The sequence below is a fragment of the Oryctolagus cuniculus genome, chromosome 7 (genome assembly GCF_964237555.1).
Source record: "Oryctolagus cuniculus chromosome 7, mOryCun1.1, whole genome shotgun sequence".
NCBI lineage: Eukaryota > Metazoa > Chordata > Mammalia > Lagomorpha > Leporidae > Oryctolagus > Oryctolagus cuniculus.
The window spans coordinates 139,574,873-139,602,073 of NC_091438.1; the positions used below are offsets into that span (position 1 = coordinate 139,574,873).

At 51.2% G+C, this 27,201-nt stretch overlaps 1 long non-coding RNA gene across 1 annotated transcript; it reads left to right on the forward strand.

Annotated features, from left to right (window-relative positions):
- The first annotated feature begins 28 nt into the window (after positions 1-28).
- On the forward strand, positions 29-12,579 carry LOC138850686 (uncharacterized). Its single transcript, XR_011390791.1, has 2 exons — positions 29-242; positions 12,257-12,579. It is a non-coding gene; the product is annotated as an uncharacterized lncRNA (long non-coding RNA).
- The last annotated feature ends 14,622 nt before the right edge of the window (positions 12,580-27,201 follow it).

Genomic DNA, 27,201 nt, shown 5'->3' on the forward strand with positions numbered 1-27,201 from the left:
GGTTCTGGAAGGGCTGGGCCTGAAGCTAGGCCTCTGAGAGGGAGAGTGACTTGCTCCCAAGCCCTGCCAGGCACTTTGCATACAACAGCTGGCCGAAGCCTCAGAGGGGCCCGGGAGGTTGGAGATGCTGAGTACCAGCGCCTTGTTTTCCAGGTACAGAAACTGAAGACTGGGCTGGGAACAGCTTTTCTCTCTCTGAGCCTTCGGCGCCACATGAGGGGCTGCTCAGTGGACTCAGAAAGGTACTGAATTTCAGGGTTTCGTTTTTGCTTCGCCTTCGCAGACTTTTTTGGAGGTTGCCTGGGAGGCAGTTAAGACTTCTTCCAATCGCGGGAAACTGAGGCTGCAGGAGGAGACCGGTGCTGGCCAAGGTCACACAGCAAGCAGCTAAACAGCTGGGGTCAGGTCTGGCTGCAGGAGCACCTGCCAGGAAGGGACCTGGACTCAGCTGCATGCCGGCTGCTGCCTCCGCGAGAGGGCCGCTGGCCGAGGGAGCCAAGTTTGTGCAACCATAGCTGGAAACCAGCTTAGCTGAGTGGGGGTCGGGATCCCGGCCTAGGGGGCAAGCCTGCAACCCCTCCCGCTCTGCCCCGGCACCTGAGGCTCCCTTCACCCTAGGTCTCGAAAAGCCCCGCCCCCAGACGCTCCGGAAGTAAGGAGTGGGGCCTCTGGACCCAGCTCGATCACGCAGGAGCCCCGCCCCCATGCCCGATAAGGCGCTGGAAGAGGCCTGGGCTGGCAGGCGACGGCTGCTTTATCGACCGGCTCACACACGTACATCCCTGCAAGCATTCAGTCTCACCGAGGTTTGCTCATTCATTCCTTCAACAAATTCTTATCCAGCTGCCGACTCTGGCTCTCACTCTACAATCCTACAACCACATAAGGTCACACCCTCTTGTGGGACCCTGAGGACAGAGACGTGTCCACCGCGCTAAGCAAGGTGGAGCTTAGAGTGTAGTGGGGCCCAGCAGTGTGTGTCTGATGATGTGGTAGAAAGACGGGCAGGGCAGGTGCTGCGGCGCAGGGGTAAGCTGAAGGTAATGGAGCGCCCGGTTCCTGTTCCAGCTCCTCTGCTTCCACCCAGCATCTGCCGACATGCACCTGGGGAGGTAGTGGGTGATGGCTCAAGTACTCAGGTGGCTGCCACCCGCGTGGGAGACCTGGATGAGGTTGTGGGCTCTTGGCTTCATCCTGGCCCAGCCCTGGCTGTTGCAGGCATTGGAGGAGTAAGATCAGAAAACTCGTTGGTTGAAAGATCTGCCTCTCTTTCTCACTGCCTTTCAAATAAAATGAAAATAAATAAAGACAAACCTAAAAACAAGACAATGCTTACTGTAAAATCCCAAGAGCTATACCCAAAACATTGACTGTGGAAGTCTCTGGGGCATGAGCTCATGTTGTGATTTTGACCTCTGAATTACCAGACAAGAGGTACCATATATGTTAGAATTCACAATTATCCTTAGTGTACATTGTTTTGCTTTCTCTTATTCGTTTCTACTCCCAGAAATAGAAATTGCTTGCTTGTGGGTTTTCTTCTTGAGTACAGAAATGTAGGATCATTTTTGAAATCAATTTTTAAATTACCATTACAGTGAGTGAGCTTTTTCTCTTTTTGTTTTCCAAACTTACTGTATCAAGTATGTATCACAAAAAAAAAAAAAAAAAAAAAAAAGCTTGTATCACTTTTATAATTTGAAAGTAATGTTATTTTTAAGAAATGAGTCCTACACGTCAAGGCCTGGGGTGACCCGCCCAACCAGAGCACCCAGCAGTTCCTGAGAAAAAGGCCTGGGGCTTTTGGTTGACCTCAGACCAGAGTGAGTCAGCAGGGGCGGCTGCCAAAACACCAGGCAAACAAGTTGAAACACAGCCTCCACTTAGAGAAGGAACCCTCCCTGCTGGTCAGGCCTCACCCGAGGCTCAGGCATACAGGAGAACTGTCCTGAAGCCTGGGAGAGACCTAAACTACACACAGCGGGGGGCTGGTGGAGAAGAGGCCCCTGGGGAAGGCCCTACCAGTGCATGCACGGCTGGCACAAGGGCATGGGCAGGACTTGACCTGGGGCTTAACCTGCCAGGACAGACAGTGAGCTCCCAACTTCTAGAAGATTCTGCCTCATTAAAGGGCAGATGGGTGGATGGGAGACGGCGTTAGCAGACCATCCTAATACATACAGCATTTGTAGGACATGAGGGAGGAAAGATACTATCCAACTCAAGGGGAATGTGCTAGAACAAACAACAATGATGACAGCTAAAACCACTCGTTGAGTGTTTATTGTGTATCAGGCTCTAACTCCAGCACATTACAACCACACCAGGGGTTTCCAGAATTCCCTGGCAGGTGTGTTGTAACATGTCCCTGGGGCATGATTCAAGATTTTGAGGGTGGGACTAATTCACAGGTAGTTAATACTATTGGTCTGGAGACCACATTTTGAGAACCACAATATACATTACCTAACTGATTTGTCACAACCACAATCAAATCTTTAAAGATTTATTTATTTTTATTTATGTGAAAGAGTGACAGAGAGAGAGGGAGAGACAGAGAAAAAGAGATCTTTCATCCACTGGCTTACTCCCAAATGTCCACAACAACCTGGGCTGAACCAAGCCAAAGCCAGGAGCCAGGAACTCCACCCTGGTCTCCCACATGGGTGGCAGGGGCTCAAGTCCTTAGGCCATCATCCGCTGCCTTCCCAGATGCATCAGCAGGAAGCTGGGTTAGAAGTGCAAGACCCAAGATTCTCAAGCAATGACCTAAACCATGACAGCACAACACCTGCCCCCAATTTTTATTTATCTATTATTTATTTTTCCGTCTATTGATTCACCTCCTAAATGCCTGCAACAGGCAAGGCTCAGTCAGTCCAAAGCCAGGAGCGCAGAACTCTGCCCAGGTCCCACGGATGTGCGGCAGGAACCCAGACATTTGAGCCATCACCTCTGACTCTCAGGAGCACATCGGCAGGAAGCTGCACTGAAAGCAGAGGCGCTGGGGCTTGAACCAGGCCCTCTGATGTGGGGTGCTGAGCTGAGGTCCCAACCAGCATCTCAACTGCTGCCCCACCCACTCCTGCTCCCACCCACCCACCCATGACAACCACCTTACAATAGAAGTTCTGTTGCCATCTCGGTTTTACAAACCAAAAATAAGCAAACCAGGAAAAAAACATCATCTGAGGTGCCTCACAGAGGTAAAAATTACTGTTTACAGCTAAGTGGCAGAGCTCTGCTTTTCAAATAAATGAATGAATTTTTTTAATTTATTTATTCGAAAGAGTTACACAGAGAGAAGAGAGGCAAAGAGAGAGGTCTTCCATCTGAATGGTTCATTCCTCAATTGCCTGCAATGGTCGGAGCTGCGCTGATCTGAAGCCAGGAGCCAGGAGCCAGGAGCTTCCTCCAGGTCTCCCACATGGGTGCAGGGGCCCAAGTACCTGGGCCATCTTCTACTGCTTTCCCAGGCCATAGCAGAGAGCTGGATTGGAAGAGGAGCAGCCGGGACTAGAACCAGCGCCCATATGGGATGCCTGTGGGTGTTAACCCACTGCGCCACAGCGCCAGCCCCATATGAATGAATCTTAAAAAAAAAAAAAAAAAAAAGGCAAAATGACAGAGCCAAGGTTTGGACGCAAGTCTTTCTGACTCCAGAGTTCGTACTTAACCAAAACCATTCTTTTCCTCAGTTCACTGGTAAGTAGAAATCAAAATTGGTAAATTGGTAACGATAAAACTTGCAAGTGTGTCTTCAGACATAAAATCAGAATAAAACAGTTTGGTCTCTGGATAAGATTGGGGCAGGAGTTTCTGTAACCTTAATGAATCCATTTTCTTCTCCCTTGTCATCTTTTTTTAAAATATTTATTTGTTTATTTACTTATTTGTTTGAAAGGCAGAGAGAGAGAGAGAAAGAAAGAAAGAGGAAGAAGGGAGGGAGGGAGGGAGGGAGGGAGGGAAGGAAGAAGGAAAGAAGGAAAGAAAAAGAATCGTCCATTTGCTTGTTCATTCCCAAAATGGCCATGGCAGCCAGAGCTTAGGCCAAAGCCAGGAGGCTAGAACTCTCCCACATGGGCGGTAGGGGCCCAAGGACGTGGTCCATCTTCTGCTGCTTTCCCAAGTGCATTATCAGGGAGCTGGATCAGAAGTGGAACAGCCCAGACTTGAACTGGCATTCCAATCTGGGATGCCAGAGTTGCAAGCCAAGGCTTCACTCACTGTGCCACAAAGCCGACCCCTCTTCAGATTCTGATTAGCAAAAACTAATTGCTGATCTTGTGACTAATCAGAATTTTTAGTTTAATTCAACACACAAATAACACTTGCTTAAAAATTCCAGGGAGGGACCAGTTCCAGTTGTGGTACTGCGGGTTAAGCCACTGTTTGCAACTCTGGCATCCCGTATCAGAGTGCCAGTTCAAGTCCTGTCTGCTAGACTTCTGACCTAGCCCCCTACTATGTGCCTGGGAAGACAGTGGAAGATGGCCCAAGTGCTTGGACCCCGCCATCCATGTGGGAGACCCAGATGGAGTTCTGGGCTCCTGGCTTAAACTGACTCAGCCCTGTCTGTTGTAGCCATTTGAAGAGTGAACCATCAGATGGAAGATTGATGTCTCTCGCTCTCGCTCTCTCGCTCTCGCTCTGTCTTTCAAATAAATAAGTAAATCTTTTTTAAAAATTCCAAGGCCTAATGCCTGTAGCACAGTGGTTAAGATCATTCTGGATTATTAACTGGGAGACTTGATGGAATCACAAGCATCCTTGCAACAGAGAAGACAGCATGTGAAGACAGAGCAGAGGGATTCAAGGATGCCACACTGCTGGCTTTGAAGATGGAGGAGAGGACCAGGAGCCAAGGAAGGCAGCTCTAAGAACTGGAAAAGTCACAGAAACAGATCCTCCCCGCCTCTCCACGGGCATGCAGCCCAGAGCATGTCTTGATTTTAGGCCTCAGACTTCAGAAACACGAGCTGTCAGATCCCAAAACTGTGTTGTGTTACACCAGCAAGTTTGTGGCAGTTTGTGGAACTGATACAGATGCGATGGCCAAAAATAGAAAGTGGTCTCTTGTTTTCACACAGTGTGTGAGTAAATAAATACACGCCCATCCACGTGCGCATCCACGCTGCTTCTGGCCTTGGGCACGCAGGGAGCAGGTGCAGAGGAAGTGAATCTGTGGCTTCTAGTCTCTGAGAGTGAGAGCACCTGTAGCCGCTGGGACCCACAGAGACCACTTCTGGTCTTAATTGCACAAGGAAACCCTGTGATTTATTCCTTCAACAAACACCGAGTACCTGCTCTCTGCCTGGCACGGGGCTGGGTGTGGATATAGACATGTGCCAGGTTCTCATGGCTTCCAGTGGGGGAAGGCGGATAGTGTACAGGAGTGTATATTATTTCACGTTCATAATCATAGCAAGGTATCTCTGTGGGGGTTAGTCTTAAACTCAGCAGTCAGGAGGGAGTGAAGAAGCTGCCTGGGACACCCACATCCCACATCACTGTGCCCGGGCCCGAGTCCTGGCTCTACTTCCAATCCAGCTTCCTGCTAAACGTGCATCCTGCAGGCAGCAGGTGATGGCTCAGGTCCTTGGGTCCCTGCCACCCAGATGGAGTTCCAGGCTCCCAGCTTCGGTCTGGCCCAGCCCCAGCTGTGTGGGCATTTAGGGAGTAAACCAACAGATAACAGATCTCTCTCTCTCTCTCTCTCCCTTCCTCTGCCTTTCAAATACATAAAGGGAAATAAAATAAGTCAACAGTCAGGTGGAAAGGTCATATTATTCAAAATACAGTCAAAGCCGTTACATACTGCACAATAATTCTTTTACATTCTAAGAACTAATGACCTAGAGTGAAAGAATGTACTCAAGGAAAGGCTGTCTTGAGATATCTGGGCATTGAGGCTGCTCTGCCTTTAGGAAGGCGACCCCGCTCTAGGACAAATTGAAGCTGGTCTGAGAGTCTACCGGGGTGACTTCTGAATGCTTTTATATCAACCACTTATTGATTAGCGCTTGTTGAAAGCCTGATTTCATTTCTGTGATGATAATATCACATTCTGGGAATTCTGGGGTGCCATCTTTGGGGGTGAGCAGGTGGAAGATAAGTTATTTGAAAAAAAGATTTATTTCATGTATTTGGAAGGCAGAGTCACAGAGAGAGAATGAGAGACAGAGAGAGAGAGTCTTCCATCTGCTGATTTACTTCCCAAATGGCCACAACAGCCAGGACTGGGCCAGGCTGAAGCCAGGAGCCAGGAGCTTCTTCTGGATCTCCCACATGGGTGCAGGGGCCCAAGGACTTGGGTCATCTTTCACTGCTTTCCCAGGCCATCAGCAGGGAGCTGGAGCGGAAGTGGAGCAGTCAGGACTTGAACCATTACCCACATGGGATGCTGGCATTGCAGGTGGCAGCTTCACCTGCTACACCGCAGCACCGGCCCTGAGGGTAAATTCTAAAGCTGCTGTTTAAACAACGTGCCTCTGAGAGGTGTCCGTGGAGCAAGCAGTGTCAGGGCCACTGTGGAAAAGAGCTGGGGCCGTGAGAATCCATGGTGGGGAGAACTCGTAAATACCTTCCCAGGGGAAGTGACATTGAACTAACACCGGAGAACTGGTGGGGCTTAGCCAAGAGGACACCTGAGTGAGAGGACTTGCCACCCCACCAAGTGGCTGGAGTTGAGGCCCAAGGGTGACGTGTGCAGCCCCGAGGACCTCTGGGGCATCCTTGTCTGTGAGCCCTATGCACTATTCCACTTCTTAAGAAATGCTGGGGATTTCGTAAGACGGGGTTTCTTGTTCATCCCCCGCTTCTGCCTGGGGAACTTTTGTTGTCTGGAATGGCGTGGTGGAACTTCCGGGGGAACGGTCCCAGAATCTGCTCTGCCATTGACCTGCTCTGTGACCCGGGGCCAGCCACGTCTTCTCTCTGGCTCAACTTGTCTGTGACCTGGGGGCCGGGAACATGCTGAGCCTCTCCAGCTAGGATATTTATTCTCTGATGGGACTGTGGGGAAGCAACCCACTGTTGTGGTTACAACCAAGGCTGTGACCTGGGTGTGAGTCCTGCCTCCCCCGGCTCCTGAGATCTTGGGCGAATCACTTCTCCTCTCTGGGGCTCTCTCTTCTCATTTGTACAATAGTGGCCTTCATCCCCGTCTGTCTGGATCAAACGGGGATTAAATGAGCTCATGGACATAAAGGATGTGGTGCTGCGCTAGGCCCAGCCAGGGGCAGCTGCTGTCATTACAGTCTGCGATGGATGTGAAATGGGACGTGTCAACACTGCTGATGGCTTCGGAACACCCACCACCACCCCCAGCAGCCTCAGGGGTTACCCTCAGTCAGTCTCCACAGACAGCGTCAGAAGATCCTCTGATGGGTGTCCAGGGGAACACCCACAGCTGGGTGGCTTGACTGGAGCAGGAACTGGGGAAACTTCCCCCAGGAAAGAGGCTGTGGGGTAGGCGGTGGCTGCACTGACTTGTGGGTATGAGGACAATTCCCGGAATGTGGGCTGCAAGAGTGGGCCTGGGGTGGACTCTGGGTGGCCCCAGTTAGCTTAGGGTGGGAAAGGAAATGTCCCTGGTCCTTAGCGCGTAAGCATGGGACCAGGGTAAGCCTAGAACACAAAGGACGGGAGGACTGGGCCTTCTGTCACCCGTGTGTCACCCATGACCTGCCTCCGGGCCTTTGTGCCCTGCTTCCACCCATCTTCTGACCCCCTGGTGTCTACTCACTCACGCCGTCCGATGGCTCTTGAGACAACAGATGGGAAACTGAGGCTGCAGATGACGCAGCAAACAAGAACCAGAGCTAACGTCTCCAGGCCTTAGACCCGCACGACTCCGGCAATGGCAGACAGCCGGGTGTGTGAGTGGCTGGGCGTTGCCTGGCAACTGCAGCCAACCCAGATGTTTTCTATCTCTTCATTTCCATGGGAAACAGGCCACCCAGTGACAGCCGAGCCTAGACCTCGGTGACAAGATGTCTCTGGTCTAAGAAACAGAAGGGAGGAGGGCTTCTGGTGAGGAAGCTGTGACCCTGGCAAGGTACTGCCAGTTCTCCCCTGGGTCCTGGCACTCTCCCAGGCAACCCAGACTGCTCTGTCATTGTGGCTTAGGGACCAGTGTCACGTGATTCTTTCTCTCCACACAGAACTAAGCCATGGTCCCTCACCACAGCCTGCAGCACATACTGGAGGAAAGACCTTTCAGTGACCATTGGGGAGGCACCTTGGGAGAGCAGTGTGGAATCACACTTGGGTGTGAACCCCGGCGCTGGCACTCACTGGCTGTGTGACCTTGGTCAGACTGCTCTGCCTCTCTCAGCTGGTTTCCTCATCTGAAAAATGGGGTTAAGGGGCTGGCACTATGGCATAGCGGGTAAAGCCACCGCCTGCAATGCTGGCATCCCATGTAGGCACTGGTTCGAGTCCTGGTTGCTCCACTTCTGAACCAGTTCTCTGCTATGGCCTGGGAAAGCAGTAGAAGATGGCCCAAGTCCTTGGGCCCCTGCACCCGTGTGGGAGACCCAGAAAATCTCCTGGCTCCGGGCTTCAGATCAGCCCCAGCTCCAGCTGTTGTGGCCAACTGGTCAGTGAACCAGCAGGTGGAAGACCTCTCTGTCTCTTTCTCTGTCTCTCTCTGCTTCTCCTTCTCTCTGTGTATAACTCTCATTTTCAACTAAATAAATAAATATTTTTTAAAAAGGGGGTTAAGGCGCCTGCACCCCACACTGGAGTGTCTATCTTTGATACAAGGCTCCCACTCCTGAGCCTGGCTTCCTGCAAATGCAGACCCTGAGAAGCAGCAGATAATGGTTCAACTAGTGGGACCCTGACCCACGTGGAAGACCTCAGGAGATACCTGGAGAGCAACCAGGCCTTAGAGGCATTGGAGGTGATGCTGATGCGAGTGAGCTCCCCCTGCCCCCTCTCCCCTTTGAATGTGTGTGTGTGTGTGTGTGTATACACACCTGGCGCACTCCCTCACCTCCTCGGGGTTCTGTGTAAGCACCACCTTCTCAGGGAGACCCTCTCTGCACCGGATTTCGCTTCCCAGCCTCCCTCCTCCCCTCCCCGCCTCCTCACTCTTTCCCTTATCACTTAGTAATGTCATTTCTGCATGTTTACAATGCATCTGTTCCCATTTATAGACTGAGGGCCCCGCCAGAGAGCAGGCGTCTTTATTCTGTTCAGGCGAACAGTGTGTGGCATGGAGTAGGTGCTAAAAATATCTGCTGCATGAATGTAAATAGTTTCCCTGAGGACACAGAGCCGGGAAGCCGCGTGGCTGTGATTTGCAGCTAGTGTTATTGAGCCCCAGAGCCGCAGAACCTTTTTCCTAGGCTTGTTACAGGGCTCATGTGTGCTCCCCAGGTCAGCCGCGTAGCACCGTGCACGGTAGAGAGATCACTGCGCCATAAACATTAAATAATTGTCAGGTTCTTTTTTTTAGGATTTATTCATTTATTTGAAAGAGTCACAGAGAAGGAGAGGCAGAGAGAGACAGAGACAGAGACAGATAGAGAGAAAGAGAGATATCTTCCATCTGCTGGTTCACTCCCCAAATGGCCTCAATGGCCAGGGCTGGGCCGGGCCAAAGCCAGGAGCCAGGAGCTTCTTCCAGGTTCCCCACGTGGGTGCAGAGGCCCAAGTACTTGGGCCATCTGCTGCTGCTTTCCCAGGCCCATTAGCAGGGAGCTGGATCAGAAGTGGAGCAGCTGGGAGTCAAACCGGTGCCTACTTGGGATGCCAGTGTCACAGGCAGTGATCTTGCGCGGTACACCACAGCACCGGCCCCAGTTGTCAGTTATTATTATGAAGGGGACATCCCCTCCCCTCCTTGTGGGTTCTTTTTTAAAATTTTATTTTATTTGAAAGGCAGAGAAACAGAGATACCCCATGTGCTGGTTCATGCCCCAAATGTCCAAAACAGCCAGGACTGGGACAGCCAGAACTCACTCTAGGGCTTGCATGGGGGTGGCAGGGACACAGCTGCTTAAACCATCACCTGCTGCCTCCCAGGATGTGCATCAGCAGGAAGTTGAAATCAGAAGTGGAGCTGAGGGGCCAGCGCTGTGGCATATGTAGCAGGCTAAGCCTGCTAAGTTCCAGTCCCAGCTGCTCCACTTCCCATCCAGCTCCCTGATAATGGACCTGGGAAAGCAGCAGAAATGGCCAAGTGCTTGGGCCCTGCACCCATGTAAGAGACTTGGAAGAAGCTTCCAGGCTCCTGGCTTCGGATCAGCAGCCATCTGGGGAATGAACCAGTGGATGGAAGACTTTCTCTCTCTCTCTCTCTCTCTCTCTCTCTCTCTCTCTATCTATCTCTATCTCTATCTCTATCTCTATCTCTATCTCCCACTCTCTAACTCTGCCTTTCAAATAAATAAAATAAATATTTTTTTAAAAAAAGTGGAGCTGAAGCCAGCATTGTGGTGTGGTATGTTAACCCTCTGCCTGCAGTGCCGGCATCCTATATGGGTGCTGCTTTGAGGCCCAGCTCCCCCACTTCCAATCCAACTCCCTGCTGATAGCCTGGGAAAGCAGAGGAAGATGCCCCAAGTGCTTGGGCCCCTGCACCCATGTGGTGGGAGACCCAGAGGAAGCTCCTGGTTGCCGGCTTCCAATCGGCCCAGCTCCAGCCATTATGGAAGTGAACCAGCAGATGGAAAACCTGTCTCTTTGTCTCTCTCCCTTTTTCTGTAACGCTGCTTCTCAAATAAATAAATAAATAAATAAATCTTTAAAAAAAAAAAAAAAAAAAGAGTGGAGTTGAGACAGGAACCCAAGCATTCAGATGTGGGATACAGGCATCCTAATCAGTATCTTTTTTTTTTTTTTAAATAGTTTTTTTTTTTTTTTTTTTGAAGGCAGAGTGGACAGTGAGACAGAGAGAAAGGTCTTCCCTTGCCGTTGGTTCACCCTCCAATGGCCACTGCGGCTGCTGCGGCCGGCGCACCGTGCTGATCCGAAGCCAGGAGCCAGGTGCTTATCCTGGTCTCCCATGCGGGTGCAGGGCCCAAGCACTTGGGCCATCCTCCACCACACTCCCTGGCCACAGAAGAGAGCTGGCCTGGAAGAGGGGCAACCGGGACAGAATCCGTTGCCCCGACTGGGACTAGAACCCGGTGTGCCGGCGCCGCAAGGCGGAGGATTAGCCTAGTGAGCCACGGCGCCGGCCCCTAATCAGTATCTTAACCACTGCACTGAATACCCATTCTTTTGGGTTTGTTTTTCTAAATACCTAACAACGTGGCCAGCCCTTGGGGGTGGGACTTGGAGCCTGACTTGGCAGACACACAGACATGACCCTTAGCTAGGTGTGGTAGCACAGGTGGCAGGGAGCCCTGCCGTCTGTGGAACCCAATCCTCTATGTGGCCCCACCCACTTTATAACTGACCTCAAATTGTTCACCCACAAGCAGCACAGACTTCCGGTATCTTGCAAAAGGGGAAGTCCAGCCAGCAATTTACCTGAGTCATTTGTTTCGAGAAGGAAGCCTCACTAGTTGGCAGGAGGTAGCTGATGGAGGAGGGTTGCCCACAGAGAGAAAGTAGCCCTGGGTTGTAGAAGGAATGCACTGCCTCTCAGCTGGCTACACTGAGCAAGTCCTCTCTCTGGCCTTGATTTTCTCATCTGGAAAATGGGGCGATGCTCTTCACCTCGCTGAGTGGCTTAGATGGTTCCAGAATGCCTTTGTCTGACATGCTGGGAATCCATAAACACCTCATGACTGGAAGGGCCTTTAGGGCCAGAGGTTAAAAGTACTGACTATGCAGTGACTCAGATCTGGATTCAAATCCTGCCGCCTTCACTTTCTTTTCTTTTTAATTTTCATTTTAAAATTTTGATTTGAAAGGCAGACTAAGACAAAGACAGAAATCTTCCATCTATTGGTTCACTTCCCAAATGCCTGCAACAGCTATAGCTGAACTAAAATAAAGCCAAGAGCCCAGAACTCCATCTAGGTCTCCCACATGGATGGCAGGGACCCAATTTCTTGGGCCATCACCTGCTGCCTCCCAGGATATGCATTAGCAGGAAGCCGGAATGGGAAGGGGAGCCGAGGATTCAAGCCCAGGCACTTAGCTATAGGACGTGGGCGTCCAAGCAGCATCTTAGCTGTCCTGCTGAAAGCTCGTGTCACATCCTGCACTTGCTAGCTGTGTGTTCCTCAGCTAGTAATTGAACCTCTCTGTGTCTCACTTTCTTCATCTTGGTTTCCTCCTTGTGAAATAATAGCTTGTCTCGAGACCGCCAACGCTGTGGCGTAGCGGGTGAAGCCACCACCTTCAGTGCCGGCATCCCATATGGGCGGCTGCTCCACTTCCAATCCAGCTCTCTGCTATGGCCTGGGAAAGCAGTAGAAGATGACCCAAGTCCTTGGGCCCTTGTACCCGCATAGGAGACCCAGAAGATGCTCCTGGCTCCTGGCTTCGGGTTGGCGCAGCTACGGCCATTGGGCCATTTAGCGAGTGAACCAGCGGATGGAAGACTTCTCTTTTTGCTTCTGCTTCTCTATAACTCTGCCTTTCAAATAAATAAATAAATCTTTTTTAAAAAAATAGCTTGTCTCCTAAATTAGTCTGGAAGATTAACAGAGATGTGCCCAAGTACCAGCAAAGGGCGAGGAAGGAGCTGGGCTCAGAGCAACCCCCGACCCCAGAAAGGGTGACTCGTTCTCAATCTCAGTGACCTCTCTGGAACCGACCATGCCCAAGACACAGCCCCCTCTGCCACCGCTTCTGATGGACCTCCTGCCACACCTGCAGGGCCGCTGACAAGCATCAAAATCGAGAATGATGCACTGGCTTCCTCACTCTTACTGATTACAAAGGTGATACGTCTATGGTAGGGGAAAAACCGTTTAAACAAATAAGTAAAAAGAACAAAACAGAGATTACACATCACTTCACCACCAGTTGTGCTCACTCTCCTTTCGGATGTCTTTTTCACACAGATGCCACAGGCTGTTACATGCCCGGTGTCAGTCATCTTGGCTTTGGGGCTTTGGCACCCAGAGCCCAGAAGACCACCAGATTCCAACCAAGGTAGAGCACCCAGGCATGGGGGGAGTGCAGGCGTAGGAGTGGATGAGAAACAGGCCCCACCAGCTTTCACCAGGAGATGGAGAGACAGAGAGACAGAGAGAGAGGCCAGTTGAGAGCTATTTCTTCTGTAGAGATTTTTTTTAACTAATAAAAACATAAAGTGTTTTTTTTTTGTTTCTGTTCTTTAAATGACTTATTTGTTTAATTATTTGAGAGGCAGAGAACCCATCCACTTCCCAAACGCCAGGAGCTACTGAGACTGGGCCAAGCAGGAAGCTGGGACCGGGCAAGGCTGAGGCTGGGAGCCAGGAACTCAATCCGGGCTTCCTGTGTGGGTGGCAGGGATCCAACTGCTTGAGTCAACACCATTACCTCCCAGGGTCTGCATCAGCAGGAGGCTGGAATTAGGAGCTGGCGCCAGGGATGGAACCCAGGTGCTCTGGTATGGGACCTGGGCATCCCGACGGGTGCTGCGATAAATGCCCACCCAGAAGAGGGTTGTTGGTTGCTGTGTGGTCTCCACTGCGATTCTCCTTAACACCCCCAGGGTGGGGCAAGTGTATATCCTCCTCACTTTGGGGGAAGAGGACGTGAAGGGAAGCTCTTGGAGAGTTTGAGAGTCCATGGACCAAGGAGAAAGGCAAGTCCAAAGCAATGGCCCCCTCTGTGACCACTCACACTTCCCCCAGAAGAGCTTACCATGCCGAAATGGGAGTCCACTGAGCCATCTGCCTCCCCAGCTCACAGGAAACATCTTTGACACAGAGACTGGGCCTCGTGTCCCCTGCCACTGTGGAAGGCCTGCCATCTACTTGATACTCGATAAGTGGCTGGAGAATGAAGGGAAGACTGAAGAGAAAACAAACAAATGTTTTAGAACCAGAGATCTCAGTTCAAATCCTGCCTCTGCCACTTTTATTTATTTATTTTCATTTTTATTTGAGAGACACACAAAAAAAAGAAAAACAGAGAGAGAGAGAGAGAGAGAGAGAGAGATCTTCCATCAACTGATTCACTTCCCAAATGCCCACAACAGCCAGGACTGAGCCAGATCTCCCACGAGGGTGGCAGAGACTCAAGTACTTGAGCCATCACCTGCTACCCTCCAGGGTGCACATTAGCAAGAAGCTGGATTGGATGTAGAGGAGACAGGACTCGAACCAGGCACCCTGACATGGATGCAGACATCCAAGCAGAAACCTTAAAAAAAGTATTTGTTTATCTATTTATTTAAAAAGCAGAGAGAAAAAGAGAGATCTTCCATCCATTGGTTCACTGTCTGAATGGCTGCAACAGCGAAGTTTGGGCTAAGCAAAAGCCAGGAGCCAGGAACTCTATCCTGATCTCCCAGATGGTGGAAGAAACCTAAGTTTTTAGGCCATCATCTGCTGCTTTCTTGAGCACATTAGCAGGGGACTGAATCAGAAGCAGAGCAGCTGGGATCAGAACTGGTGCTCTCATATAGGATGTCAGCATAACGAGTGGTGTTTTATATATTTTTTAAAAGATTTATCTAGCCGGCACCGCGGCTCACTAGGCTAATCCTCTGCCTTGCGGCACCGGCACACCGGGTTCTAGTCCCGGTCGGGGCGCCGGATTCTGTCCCGGTTGCCCCTCTTCCAGGCCAGCTCTCTGCTGTGGCCAGGGAGTGCGGTGGAGGATGGCCCAAGTGCTTGGGCCCTGCACCCCATGGGAGACCAGGATAAGTACCTGGCTCCTGCCATCGGATCAGCGTGGTGCACCGGCTGCAGCGCGCCGGCCACGGCGGCCACTGGAGGGTGAACCAACGGCAAAGGAAGACCTTTATCTCTGCCTCTCTCTCTCTCACTGTCCACTCTGCCTGTCAAAAAAAATTTTTTTATCTAGAGGCCAGCACTGTGGCGCAGAAGGTTAAGCCTCCAGCTGCAGTGCTGGCATCCCATATGGGCGCTGGTTCAAGTCCTGGCTGCTCCACTTCCAATCCAACTCCATGCTAATGCACTTGGGAAAGTGACTGGGCCCCTGCTACCCATGTGGGAGACCCTGAAGAAGCTCCTGACTCCTGACTTCAGCCTGGCCCAGCCCAGACCATTGCAGCTATTTGGGGAGTGAACCAGCAGAAGGAAGATTCTCTCTCTCTCTCTCTCTCTCTCTCTCTCTTTCCTTTCCTCTCTGTGTCTTCCTTTCAAATAAATAAATACTAAAAAAAAAATTTAAAGTCAGAGTTACAGAGACAGAGATAAAGAGAGGAGGGAGGAAATCTTCCATCCACTGGTTCATTCTCCAAGTAGCTGTAATGGCCAGGGCTGGACCAGGCTGACGCCAGAAGCCAAGAGCTTCATCAAGATCTCCCACAGGGGCCCAAGCACTTGGGCCATCTTCTGTTGCTTTTACCAAGCCATTAGGAGAGAGCTGGATCAGAAGTGGAACAATCAGGACAGGAACTAGCACCCATGTGGGGTACAGGCATCTGGCAGCAGCTTTACCTGCTACACCACAACACCGGCCCTGTAAGCGGTATTTTAATTCACAGACAGCAATGCTGGTCCCCAAGCAACTTAACTGTTGCCCCAATGCCTACTCCCTCTTCCCTCTGCCACTTTTTTTTTTAAGATTTTTAAAAAATTATTTTAGAGATAGGGTTACAGACAGTGTTCACTGTCTGGTTCACTCCCCAGATGGCCACAACGGCCAGAGCTGTGCCGATCCAAAGCCAGGAGCCAGATGCTTCTTTCCGGTCTCCCATGTAGATATAGGGGCCCAAGCACCTGGGCCATCTTCTCCTGCTTTCCCAGGCTATAGCAGAGAGCTGGTTCGGAAGATGGGCAGCCGGGACTAGAACCGGTGCCCATATGGGATGCCGGCTCTGCAGGCGGAGGATTAACCTACTGTGCCATGGCGCCGGCCCCCTTCTGCCACTTTCTAACTGGGAAAATCACATCATCTCTCTAGCCTCATTTTTCCCACTTGTAAAATGAGAAAAACCTGAGTGCTTCGCAGAGTTTTGAATGACGTGAGATCAAGCACTGATACACGGTAGGTGTTCATCCCATGAATGAATGAATGGAGAAGACACAGTTGTCTTGGAAACTCAGCACACTGGCTGGGCCTGCTGCCAAGGCCCGTCTGAGTTGATAGGGTCTGAGAGTTTCAGATCCCGTTTCCTTTCCGGCTCCTTCCTCAGTCCCCATCCTCAGCAAACATCTGATGGCAGCAATAGCAGCTGTCATTTGTGTGACAGATTACAGACATTCCCTGGCTTGGTCTCATGTGAGATCTATAACACGGTCTCAATTTCACAGATGGGAGAACAGACTCAGAGAGGGTAAACAACTTGCCTAAGGGTGCAAAGGTGTGCGACTCTTTTGGGCTTCCTAAAAGCATTGACTTAACATGTACTTGGCAACCGCTGAGCTGGCCACTTGCAATGAGTGGCTCCTGCCCCTTACAGAATAGCAGGGAGAACAGACATGCCGATCAGAATAATATGTAGGGCAAGTATTGAGGCGCAGCGGTTAAGCTGCCACTTGTAATAGTGGCATATCAGAGCACCAGTTCAAGTCCTGGCTACTCCACTTCCCATTCAGCACCCTTGCCAATGTGCCTAAGGAAACAGAAGATCGCCCAAGTGCTAGGGCCCCTGCCACCTACATGGGAAACCAGGATGGCATTCCTGTCTCCTGGCTTTGGTGTGGCCTGGCCCTGGCTGTTGTGGCCCATTTGGGGAGTGAGTCAGCAGGTGGAAGAGCTCTCTCCCTATCTCTCTGCCACCACCTTTTAAATAAATAAATAAGTTAAAAAAAAAAAACCACAATATGTAAAAGCACATGGTTAATGTTGTGCCTGAGTGGGCAGAAAGCAGGATGAAAACCAGACACAACGACAGTTTCTTCTGCTGGGGACAGTCGGCAGGAGAGCAGGTCTTATCCGCTGTTTGCTCTCTCTGTGGCCTTGGGTGAGCCACTTCACCTTTCTGGGCCTCAGTTTCTTTATCTGTGAATTGGGGCTTTGATAATAGTGCTTCCCTCATACAGTTACTTTGAAGACAACAGAGCTAATTCACGCAAGGCATTTCTCTGCACAAGCAAGGATGCAGTAAGTTGCAGCCGGCCCTTCATTATCGCCGCCTCCATGTGTTTGAGGGATGGGCCCAAGCACTCAGTCCAAACCCTCTGCAGGATTACTGCCACTTTCTGGGGGTCTTCTATCTCCCAGTCCAGCCCCTGCTTCAGCTTGTGCCCTCTTCAGCTAGCACAATATCAAAACAATATCAAACGCCCCTGCAGCCATTTCCACAAACACCCTGGTCACGGCAGCCTCTCTGTGTCTGGGAGACTTTCCTAGAGGTTTCCAGGGATGGGAGACAGAGGAGATGGCAACATAGCTATGAAAAATCTCAGAGTGAGGGCCGGCGCCGCGGCTCACTAGGCTAATCCTCCGCCTAGCGGCGCCGGCAAACCGGGTTCTAGTCCCGGTCGGGGCGCCGGATTCTGTCCCGGTTGCCCCTCTTCCAGGCCAGCCCTCTGCTGTGGCCAGGGAGTGCAGTGGAGGATGGCCCAAGTGCTTGGGCCCTGCACCCCATGGGAGACCAGGAAAAGCACCTGGCTCCTGGCTCCTGCCATCGGATCAGCGCGGTGCGCCGGCCGCAGCGCGCTGGCCGCGGCGGCCATTGGAGGGTGAACCAACGGCAAAGGAAGACCTTTCTCTCTGTCTCTCTCTCTCACTGTCCACTCTGCCTGTCAAAAAAAAAAAAAAAAAAATCTCAGAGTGAGCTAAAGATACTGTGATCCCCCAGACAGCCTCAGCTGGCTTCTCCGTTGCTGTCCACACCATCCTGAGCCCCTCAGCCATGCACCTTCCCCTGGGAATGGATATCTGCCATTGGCAGTTTAGCTATTCATTGTTCAATTTTTTAAGAGTTTTTTTTTATTATTATTATTTCAGAGACAGAGTTACAGAAACAGAGAGAGGTTGTCTATCCGCTGGTTCACTCCCCAAATGGCCACAACAGCCAGGGCTGGGTCAAGCTGAAGCCAGGAGTCAGGGGCTTCTTCTGAGTCTCCTACATGGGTACAGGGGCCCAGGCACTTGACCCATCTGCTGCTGTCTTCCCAGGTGCACCAGCAGGGAGCTGGATAAGAAGTGGAGCAGTCAGGAATCCATATGGGATGCCAGTGATGCAGGTAGAGGCTTAACCTGCTACACCACAGTGCCAGCCTCAATGTTTAATTTTTTTAAAGGAATATGTTTACAGAATATTCATCGATGATGAGTTTGTGCTGCTGAAGGTGATTTATTTATTTGAAAGGTAGAGTTACAGAGAGAGAGAGAGATCTTCTACCCACTGATTCATTCCCCAGATGGCCAAAATGGCCAGGGCTGGGCCAGGCTGGAACCAGGAGCCAGGAGCTTCCTCCGGGTCTCCTACAGGGGTGCAGGGGCCCAAGGTCTTAGGCCATCTTTTGCTGCTTTCCCAGGTACATTATTTTTTTTCCACAGGCAGAGTTAGACAGTGAGAGAGAGAGAGAGAGAGAGAGAGAGAGAGAGAAAGTCTTCATCCTGTTGGTTCACCCCCCAAGCGCTGCTACGGCCAGCGCACTGTGCTGATCCTAAGCCAGGAGCCAGGTGCTTCCTCCTGGTCTCCCATACGGGTGCAGGGCCCAAGGACTTGGGCCATCCTCCACTGCCTTCCCGGGCCACAGCAGAGAGCTGGACTGGAAGCGGAGCAACTAGGACAGAACCGGCGCCCCGACTGGGACTAGAACCCGGGATGCGGGCACCATAGGCAGAGGATTAGCCTAGTGAGCTGTGGCGCCGACCCTCCCAGCCACATTAACAGGGAGCTGGATTGGAAGTGGAGCAGGTGGGACTCAAACTGGCACCTATATGGGATGCCAGCATTATAGGCCTTACCCCCTATGCCACAGTGCCGGCCTATATTGTTTAATTTTTATTTATTTGGAAGACAGAGAGTACTTCCCAAATGCCCACAACAAAGGGCTGGGCCAGGCCAAAGCCAGGAACCTGGAACTTAATCTGGGTTTCCCATGCAGGTGGCAGGCCCCCAAGGACTGGAGCCCATCATCTGCTCCCTCTCAAGGTGTGTGTTAGCAGGAAGCGGAGTCAGGAGTGAAGGTGCCACTCTGGTGTGAGTGTCCCAAGAGTAGTAGTAACCACTGTGCCAAGGGCCCACCTTATAAGTGCTCTTTCTGAGGGCTCCCTGAGTCCCCTTCCAGACACTGTCCCACTTTATAAAGCCTTGGAGACTAAAGGGGCTGACTTCCCCTCCCTCATTGCCACCACCATCATGTCAAAGGACGAGGGTCCCTCTCCGGGCTTCATGTGGCCACAATGAGGATGAGAAGAAACATCTGCTGCCATTCATGGCACATGATTCTGATGGGTAGACGGCCCCAGCCGGCTTCCTGCTGTCTGCTTCTACCTAGTCCCCTCACTTTCTGCTCATTTCCCAAACCAAGTCCTTAGACTCTGGTAGTTTATCCGAGTCCTCCTTGGCTTCTCAATATATTGACCTCAGAGTATGGGGCAAATGTTGTAGCTCAGCAGGTTAGGCTGCTGCTTGGGTCACCAGCATCTCATAGTCTGGAGCTCCGGTTTGAGTCCCTGCTGCTCCACTCTCAATCCAGCTTCTCGTTAATGCATTGTGGGAACCAGTAAATGACGGCTCAAGTGCTTAGTCACCCGTGTGGGAGACCCAGATTGAGTTCTAGGCTTCTGGCTTGGGCTGGCCCAACCCTGGCTGTTGTGGGAATTTGGGAAGTGAAACAGCAAGTGAAAGATCTCTGTCTCACTCTTGATCTCTGTCTCTTTCCCTGTCACTCTGCCTTTCCAGTAAATGGGGAAAAAATAAGCCCTAAAAATAAAAATCCAGGGGCCAGTGCTGTGGCTTAGTGAGTAAAGCCACTGCCTGTAGTGCTGCCATGCCATTTGGGTGCCAGTTCAAGTCCCAGCTGCTCCACTTCCGATCCAGCTCTCTGCTATGGCCTAGGAAAGCAGTGGAAGATGGCCCAAGTTTTTGGGCCCCTGCACCCGAATAGGAGACCCAGAAGAAGCTCCTGGCTCCTGGCTTCAGATCAGCACAGCTCTGGCCATTGCGCGTGCACGTGCTCACTCGCTTGCTCTCTCTCCCCCTCTCTGTAACTCTGCCTTTCAAATAAATAAATAAATCTTAAAAAAAAAAATCCAGGGGCTGGCACTGTGGCGTAGCAGGTAAAGCCGCCGCCTGCAGTGCCAGCATCCCATATAGGCGTCAGTTTGAGTCCCGGCTGCTCCACTTCTGATCCAGCTCTCTGCTATGGCCTGGGAAAGCAGCAAAAGATGGCCCAAGTGCTTGGGCCCCTGCACCCATGTGGGAGACCCAAAAGAAGCTCCTGGCTGCTGGCTTTGGATCAACCCCACCCTGGCTGTTGCAGCCATTTGGGGAGTGAATCAGGTGCATTAGCAGGGAGCTGGACGGGAAGAGGAGCAGCCAGGACTTGAACCCACACTCACATGGGATACCATGGGATGCTGGCATAGCAGGCAATGGCCTGCTGCATACTGGGTCCCCAGACAGGTTTTCCTTATGCCTGTGCCCACTGATCTCATTTCTCTCTCCTGCCAGACCCCAGCATGCTCTCGACTTCAAAGCATTTTAGTGCCAGTTTCCAAGCTCTGCTGCATTATCAATGTCAAGTTGGGTCTGGGAATTTGCCAGGTTCACAGAGGGAGAAAGGACACCTTAGGCAGAGGCACAGCAACAGCAGTCGCTTAAGTATGCTGCCTTCCGGGAACAGCAAGGGAGCCAGAGGGCAGCGACCTCCAGTGCAAGGGGCGGTGGGGCAGGGGCCTGGCTAGGGCTTCAAGCAGGGCGACCTACCACGACCTGTGCATAAAGGAGGCTGGGAAGCTGCAGGGCGGATAGATCTAAACCCTTCCACACCCTTCTCCCGCAAAAGCTCAGCTGGAGCCAGGGCAGCGGTCCGGGGAGCGCCTGGGAGACTGGCAGCCGGCGCGTAGCAGAGGCGGTGGAGTGGCTCGGAGCACCTGCAAGGGAGGGATTTCGGAGGCAGCCGGGCCGAAGCGTGGCTCGGCTTGACCTTGACGGAAAGCAGCGGGGGCGCTGCGGCGGCTCGTCGCTCACCGCCTCCCCGGCGCTGCGGTGGACTGCGGTGGAATCCCGGCCCCCCGGCTGGGAGCGCCCTCCCGCGCGGCTGCGGCACGCGAGGGGCGGGGGCGGCGGGGCGGCAGGGATGCCCGTCTTCCCTGGAAGGCCCAGGAAGGGTGGGGAGGCTGTCACATGGCACCGCCACCAGGCGCAGCCCGATTGGCTGGTCCCGTGGCCGGGGTTTCCAGGCACTACGCGGCCCCCTGGCCCGGTGCGGGCTCCCCGGGCTGGGGGAGGGGAGTCCTGCCGCAGTGCCCACTGCAGTCGGAGGCGGTCTGAATATCCTCTGCATGACTACTGTCCCTCCTCCCTTCCTTCTCCTGCTTCCGAGCCCACCTGGAGGCCAGGGTTACTTGTGCACGCTGTAAGGAGGTTTCTGTCACCTGGCAGGCAGTGCAAAGGTGAAAAGGCGCCTCAAGCCCCACACATCCAAACCTCATTACCTCATTGTCTTCCTCCAAATTGATGTGCTCTGTTAGAGGGAGCTCCACCCTGCTGCCCCACCCCACCAAATCCCTAGCTAGCACCTATCAAACTTGCATCCAATATTTCTCAAGCCTCATGCCTAGTGTGTTCCCTCCTGCTCATGTGTCCTGGTTTGCCCCCCTGCACGTTTGTGTGAGTGTGTATGGGTTTTACCTCTTAGCTGCAAGCCCTAGGGGATCTGGGACATCTTTGACGGTGTTCATCCCTCTGTCACTCACACAGCACCAGGGACAGGGAAGTCTTAACTTTTCTCTCTTCCTTCTGAAGGCTCAATAATTTAACTCCAAGAAATGGACTGACAGTAGACAGATTAGCAGGAGAAACAAACAAAAATGTGTTAAGTGTCTAGGCATGGAGTCACATACAAAGTGTAAGATTGGAGGAAAGAGCCAGGGAGTTGAAGTTTGTATATTTCTATTATTACACAAAGGAACAGGGGCTTGGGGCTCCTGGATGGGGGAAGGTAGCCACAAAGCCATGGCAGAATCAGGAGAGAACTGCATGGCCATGCTTCCTAGGTAGCAGGCCTCAGAAGGCCTCCTGCACCCTATGTGCTGTTAGACCCCCCAATCTCTCTTCTGTAAAAAGATCTTTTCTGGGCAGCTATGAGGATCTCAGAGAGAAAGCCTCTGCTTGCACCCCTTGCTTACTTTACTCATGTAAGTAGGTGTAAATTTCTTTGTCAAAGGATGTTTGCAGAATTATGTGTCTACAGTTCTCTAAATATCTATGGCAAAATATGCCAGAGAAATATACTGGGGGGTGGGTAACACTGTGGTGCAGTGAGTTAAGCAGCTGCTGGAGTTGCCTGTGTCCCATATCAGAAGGCCAGTTGGAGTTACAGCTGTTCTGCTTCTGATCTAACTTCCTGCTAATGTGCATGGGAAGGCAACAGAAGATGGCCCACCTGCCAGTCATGTGGGAGACCCAGATGGAGTTCCAAGCTCCTGGCTTCAGCCTGGCCCAGACCCAGCTGTTGCAGCCATATGGAGAGTAAGGAAGCAGACAGATCTCCCTCTCTCTCTCCTTTCTTCCCTCCCTCCCTCCCTCTCTCTCTCTCTCCCTCTCTCTCTCTCTCCCTTCTTCCCTCCCTCCCTCCCTCCCTCTCTCTCTCTCCCTTCTTCCCTCCCTCCCTCTCTCTCTCTCTCTGCCTTTCATAGAAATAAATTCATATTTTTAAAAAGAAATATGTTTTGGGTAGCATGTTCTGTGGTCCCACCCAGATATATGGTAGGTATTAAATAAATGTTAACTGAATGAATGAATGGATGGATGGACAGACAGCAAGTCATGTACTAAGTAGAAGGGGAGAGGGGCACAGATTTTACGACAAAACACAGTGGCTGCCACTGTTGCATAGCAGGTAAAGCTGCCACCTGCAGCGCCAGCATCCCATATCAGCACCGGTTCTAATCCCAGCTGCTTCACTTCTGAGTGGAGGATGATCCAAGTACTTGGGCCCCTGCACCCATGTGAGAGACCCTGAAGAAGCTCCTGGCTTCAGATCAGCGCAGCTCAGGCCATTGCGGCCTTCTGGAGAGTGAGCCAAAGGACTGAAGATCTCTCTGATTTCTCTCTCTCTCTGCCTCTCCTTCTCTGTAACTCGTTAAAATAAATACATAAATCTTTTTTTTTTTTTTGACAGGCAGAGTGGACAGTGAGAGAGAGAGAGAGAAAGGTCTTCCTTTTCCATTGGTTCACCCCCCAATGGCTGCTGCGGCTGGCGTGCTGCAGCTGGCGCACTGCACTGATCTGAAGCCAGGAGCCAGGTGCTTCCTCCTGGTCTCCCATGTGGGTGCAGGGCCCAAGGACTTGGGCCATCCTCCACTGCACTCCCGGGCCACAGCAGAGAGCTGGCCTGGAAGAGGAGCAACTGGGACAGAATCCGGCGCCCCGACCGGGACTAGAATCCGGGGTGCCGGTGCTGCAGGCAGAGGGTTAGCCTAATGAGCCGTAGCCTCTTTTTTTTTTTTTTTTTTTTTTAAGATTTATTTGGGGCCAGCACTGTGGCGTAAGTTTAAGTCAGAGTTACAGAGAGAAAGGGAGAAAGAGGCAGAGAGAGAAAGAGAGGTGTCTTCCACCTGCTGGTTCACTCCCCTAATGGCTGCAATGGCAGGAGCTAGGCCAGGCTGAAGCCAGGAGCCAGGAGCTTCTTCCAGGTCTCCCATGTGAGTGCAGGTGCCCAAGGACTTGGGCCATCCTCTACTGCTTTCCCAGGCACATTAGCAGGGAGACTGATAGGAAGTGCAGCAGCCAAGTCTCAAACAGGTGCCCGTATGGAATACCTGTTTCGCAGTCAGTGGCTTTACCAGCTCTGCCACAATGCCAGCCCCCATCTTCTCTTCTGAAAAATGGAGACAGTGTTACCAATCTCACAGGGCTATTGAGAGAGATGAATAGGATACATGACAGCACCAACTTCCAGGTTTTACAGTGATGCTGGGTGTAGGTGAGTGACCATACTTTTCAATTTGGCTGTGACATGCCAATTGACATCTGTTGAACCACAGCAATTCATAACATTCCCATTCACTCTCAAAGGTGTTCTGGTTTGGACAGTAAACTATGTGGTCCCCCTAGCAGTAGATCTGACACTAGAGTTATCTATGCTGTTCCCTGGGACACAAAGGAGGAGAGGAAGGGAGTCTGATTGTAGAAAGGGGTGGGAATCATGAAGATGAGCCTGAAAGTATGCATGGGATTACACCAAGTAGAAGGGAATGAGAAAGGTGTAACAGGCAGAGAGACCAGCACTGGCAAAGAAACAAGGCTTGAAAATTTCAGGCATGCTGGCATTAACACCAAAAGGACAAATGTCTCAAGTCCAGGAGGCATGGACGGAGATGAGGTCTTCTTTAAAATATATATATGTATATGTATATGTATATGTATATGTATAGCTCCCTTTTATTTTATGATTTAGCTAGTTGAAAGATATATGCATATATGTATGTATGTATCTTCCATCTGCTGGTTCACTCCCCAAATGACCAGAAGAGCCAGGGTTGGGCAAGGCTGAAGCTAGGAACCTAGAACTCCATCTGGGTCTCCCACATGGATAGCAGGGGCCTGAGGGGCCATCTTCCATTGCTTTTCCAGGTACATTAGCGAGGAACTAGATTGGACAGAGCAGCTGGGACTTGACTTGGTGCTCCAGTAATGCCACAACGTTAACCCCAGATGAGGCTTTCTGTAGGAAAGAAGGAACTATGGAAAGTTTTTGAGTAGGGGTAGATACGAGCAAGTGGCTTTGCAGAAGAGACTGATTGAGAAGCTGGAGCCAAAATCCAAGCAGGAGAGATAATGAGGCCTAAACTGGGCAGTGCCTGTAAGTCCAGGGAAGAAGGGCAAGAGTCCATACACACTCAGGAGGTAAAACAGAGGTAGAGGGGCAGACTCCCTCATACTGGGCTTTTTCACATCCAGTGAGGACAAAATACATAGCTTTCCCATCCCTGCTTCTCTGTCACATCTTTTCAAATATTCTCTACTCCTCTCACAACTCGCTGCACACACTTCCTCATGCTGACCCTGTGCTTGGAACCCCTATACCTTTCCTGACAGCTTCCTCAGTTTGGAATGTCCTTTCCCCTGCCCATAAGCTTGTCAACTCTTTAATTTTTTTGTTTGTTTAAAAGAGAGACAAAGAAGTCTTCCACTCACTAGTTCACTCCCAAAAGCCTGCAATAGCTCTGGCTGGGCCAGGCTGATGGCAGGAGCACAGAACTCAATCTGGGTCACCCATATGAGTGACAGGGACCCAAGTACTTGAACCATCACCTGCTGCCTCCCAGGGTGCACATCAGCAAGAAGCTGAAATTGGAAACAGAGTCAGGATCCCAACTCCAGCACTTTGTTATGAGATGCAGGTGTTCCAAGCAACATCTTAACTGCTATGCTAAACTCCCTCCCCCATGCTTGTCAACTCTTGCTCATTTCTTGAGACCCAGATCCAAGGGCTCTTCCTCAGGAAAGCCCTCCCTAACTGCCTTGAGCAGGGCATGCCAGCCCCGCATTGCCCTGTCCCAGCTGTTTGCATATGCCCTTATCACCTAGTGTCCCAGAGATCTGCTCTTCTCTGTTATCCCCCTTTAGGCTATGCTTCTCGAACTGGTGCTCTCTAATGCCTGGCAAAGGGCCTAGCACATGAAGTAAGTATAATAAATGTTTACAGAATGAGTGAATAGATGAGTGAGAACCCTTTTCTCCCTCATGCCATCTCTCTGAGTCACTACTCCGTTTCTATCAAGGAGAGACACAGAAGAAAGAGTAGGAGGAATTGCTAATCCCTGTATTCAGAGATGGTAGATTCAGGAGGAAAGAAAACCCAGTAGGAATGGGGCCATTGCAAAGCGCAACAACATTTATAAGAGGTCAGTTTTCCACCAAAGTATTGATGGTGGCAGCTTTGAGCTGAGACAGACTTTGTTTGAAAGCCAGTGCCAAGACAAGCAAACATTGGGTGCACTGAGCTTTTCAACAAGCTAGGGTTCTGGCAGCTGTTTCTGTCAGCCACACAGAGAGACATATCTACAAGACATCTGGGTCTGCCTGTAATCAGGGGTCCCCATTTCCTTTAGCACAATCTGACCCAAAAAAGCAGAGCAACCCTCTCTCCCCACTTCCTGCCTGCCATAGGCACACACCTCCTCTAAGGGGCCTCTGTAACAATGACATTGAGCACTGAGAACAGAGGTGGCTACAGGCAATTGTGGCAGAGGTAGCACCGCTTACTAAATAGCCTATGGTTTCCCCATACATTCCCCAGCCTTCCTTACACTTAGATGGGGCCCACATGACAAGTTCTAGCTAATGGTCTATGAGTGAAAGTAATGTGTGTCATTTCCAGGCTGACATATTTAATTGCTGGTACACAACCCTCCTGTTTCTTCTATTGGGGCAAGCCTGGAAACCTTGGGTTGAGATGGTAGAGCCCAGGATGGAAGCCGTCTGAATCTCTGAGCCACCCAGTGCAGTGAGAGCTACTGGGGAGTGCCTTGCCCACAGCAGGTATTGCAGTGAGTGAGGAAAACATCCCACTGTTAGGTTAATCCTTTGCCCTATCTGGGTTGTTGTTCACCACAGCAGAGGCTATCCCATTCCGGCCAGCATATAGACACTAATTGTGGTTTTAAACTTTAGCATCAAAATTCCTTCCTATCTGAAGGTTAAAAATCTTCCCTCCCTTATAGGACTCTGGTATTTCCAAATCCACTGGGCACTTCTTTGTTCTTATCTTTCTTGATTTCTAAGTAGGATTTGTCACAATTGACCACTCCTTCCTGGAAACATTTTATCTTGGCATTTGTGACATCATACCTGCTCGGGTTTTCTCCTATGTCACTGGCCCCTGCTTCTCAGTTTTCATTGTTGGCTCCTTTTCCACTGTGCTTTTGTTTTTGTTTTGTTGCTTCAAAAGTTTGAAGGTCTGGGGGCCTGATTTTAAATACTAGCCATGAAAAAGAGAGCTGGATATCTTCCAGCATTCATTCCACCATTCTTTA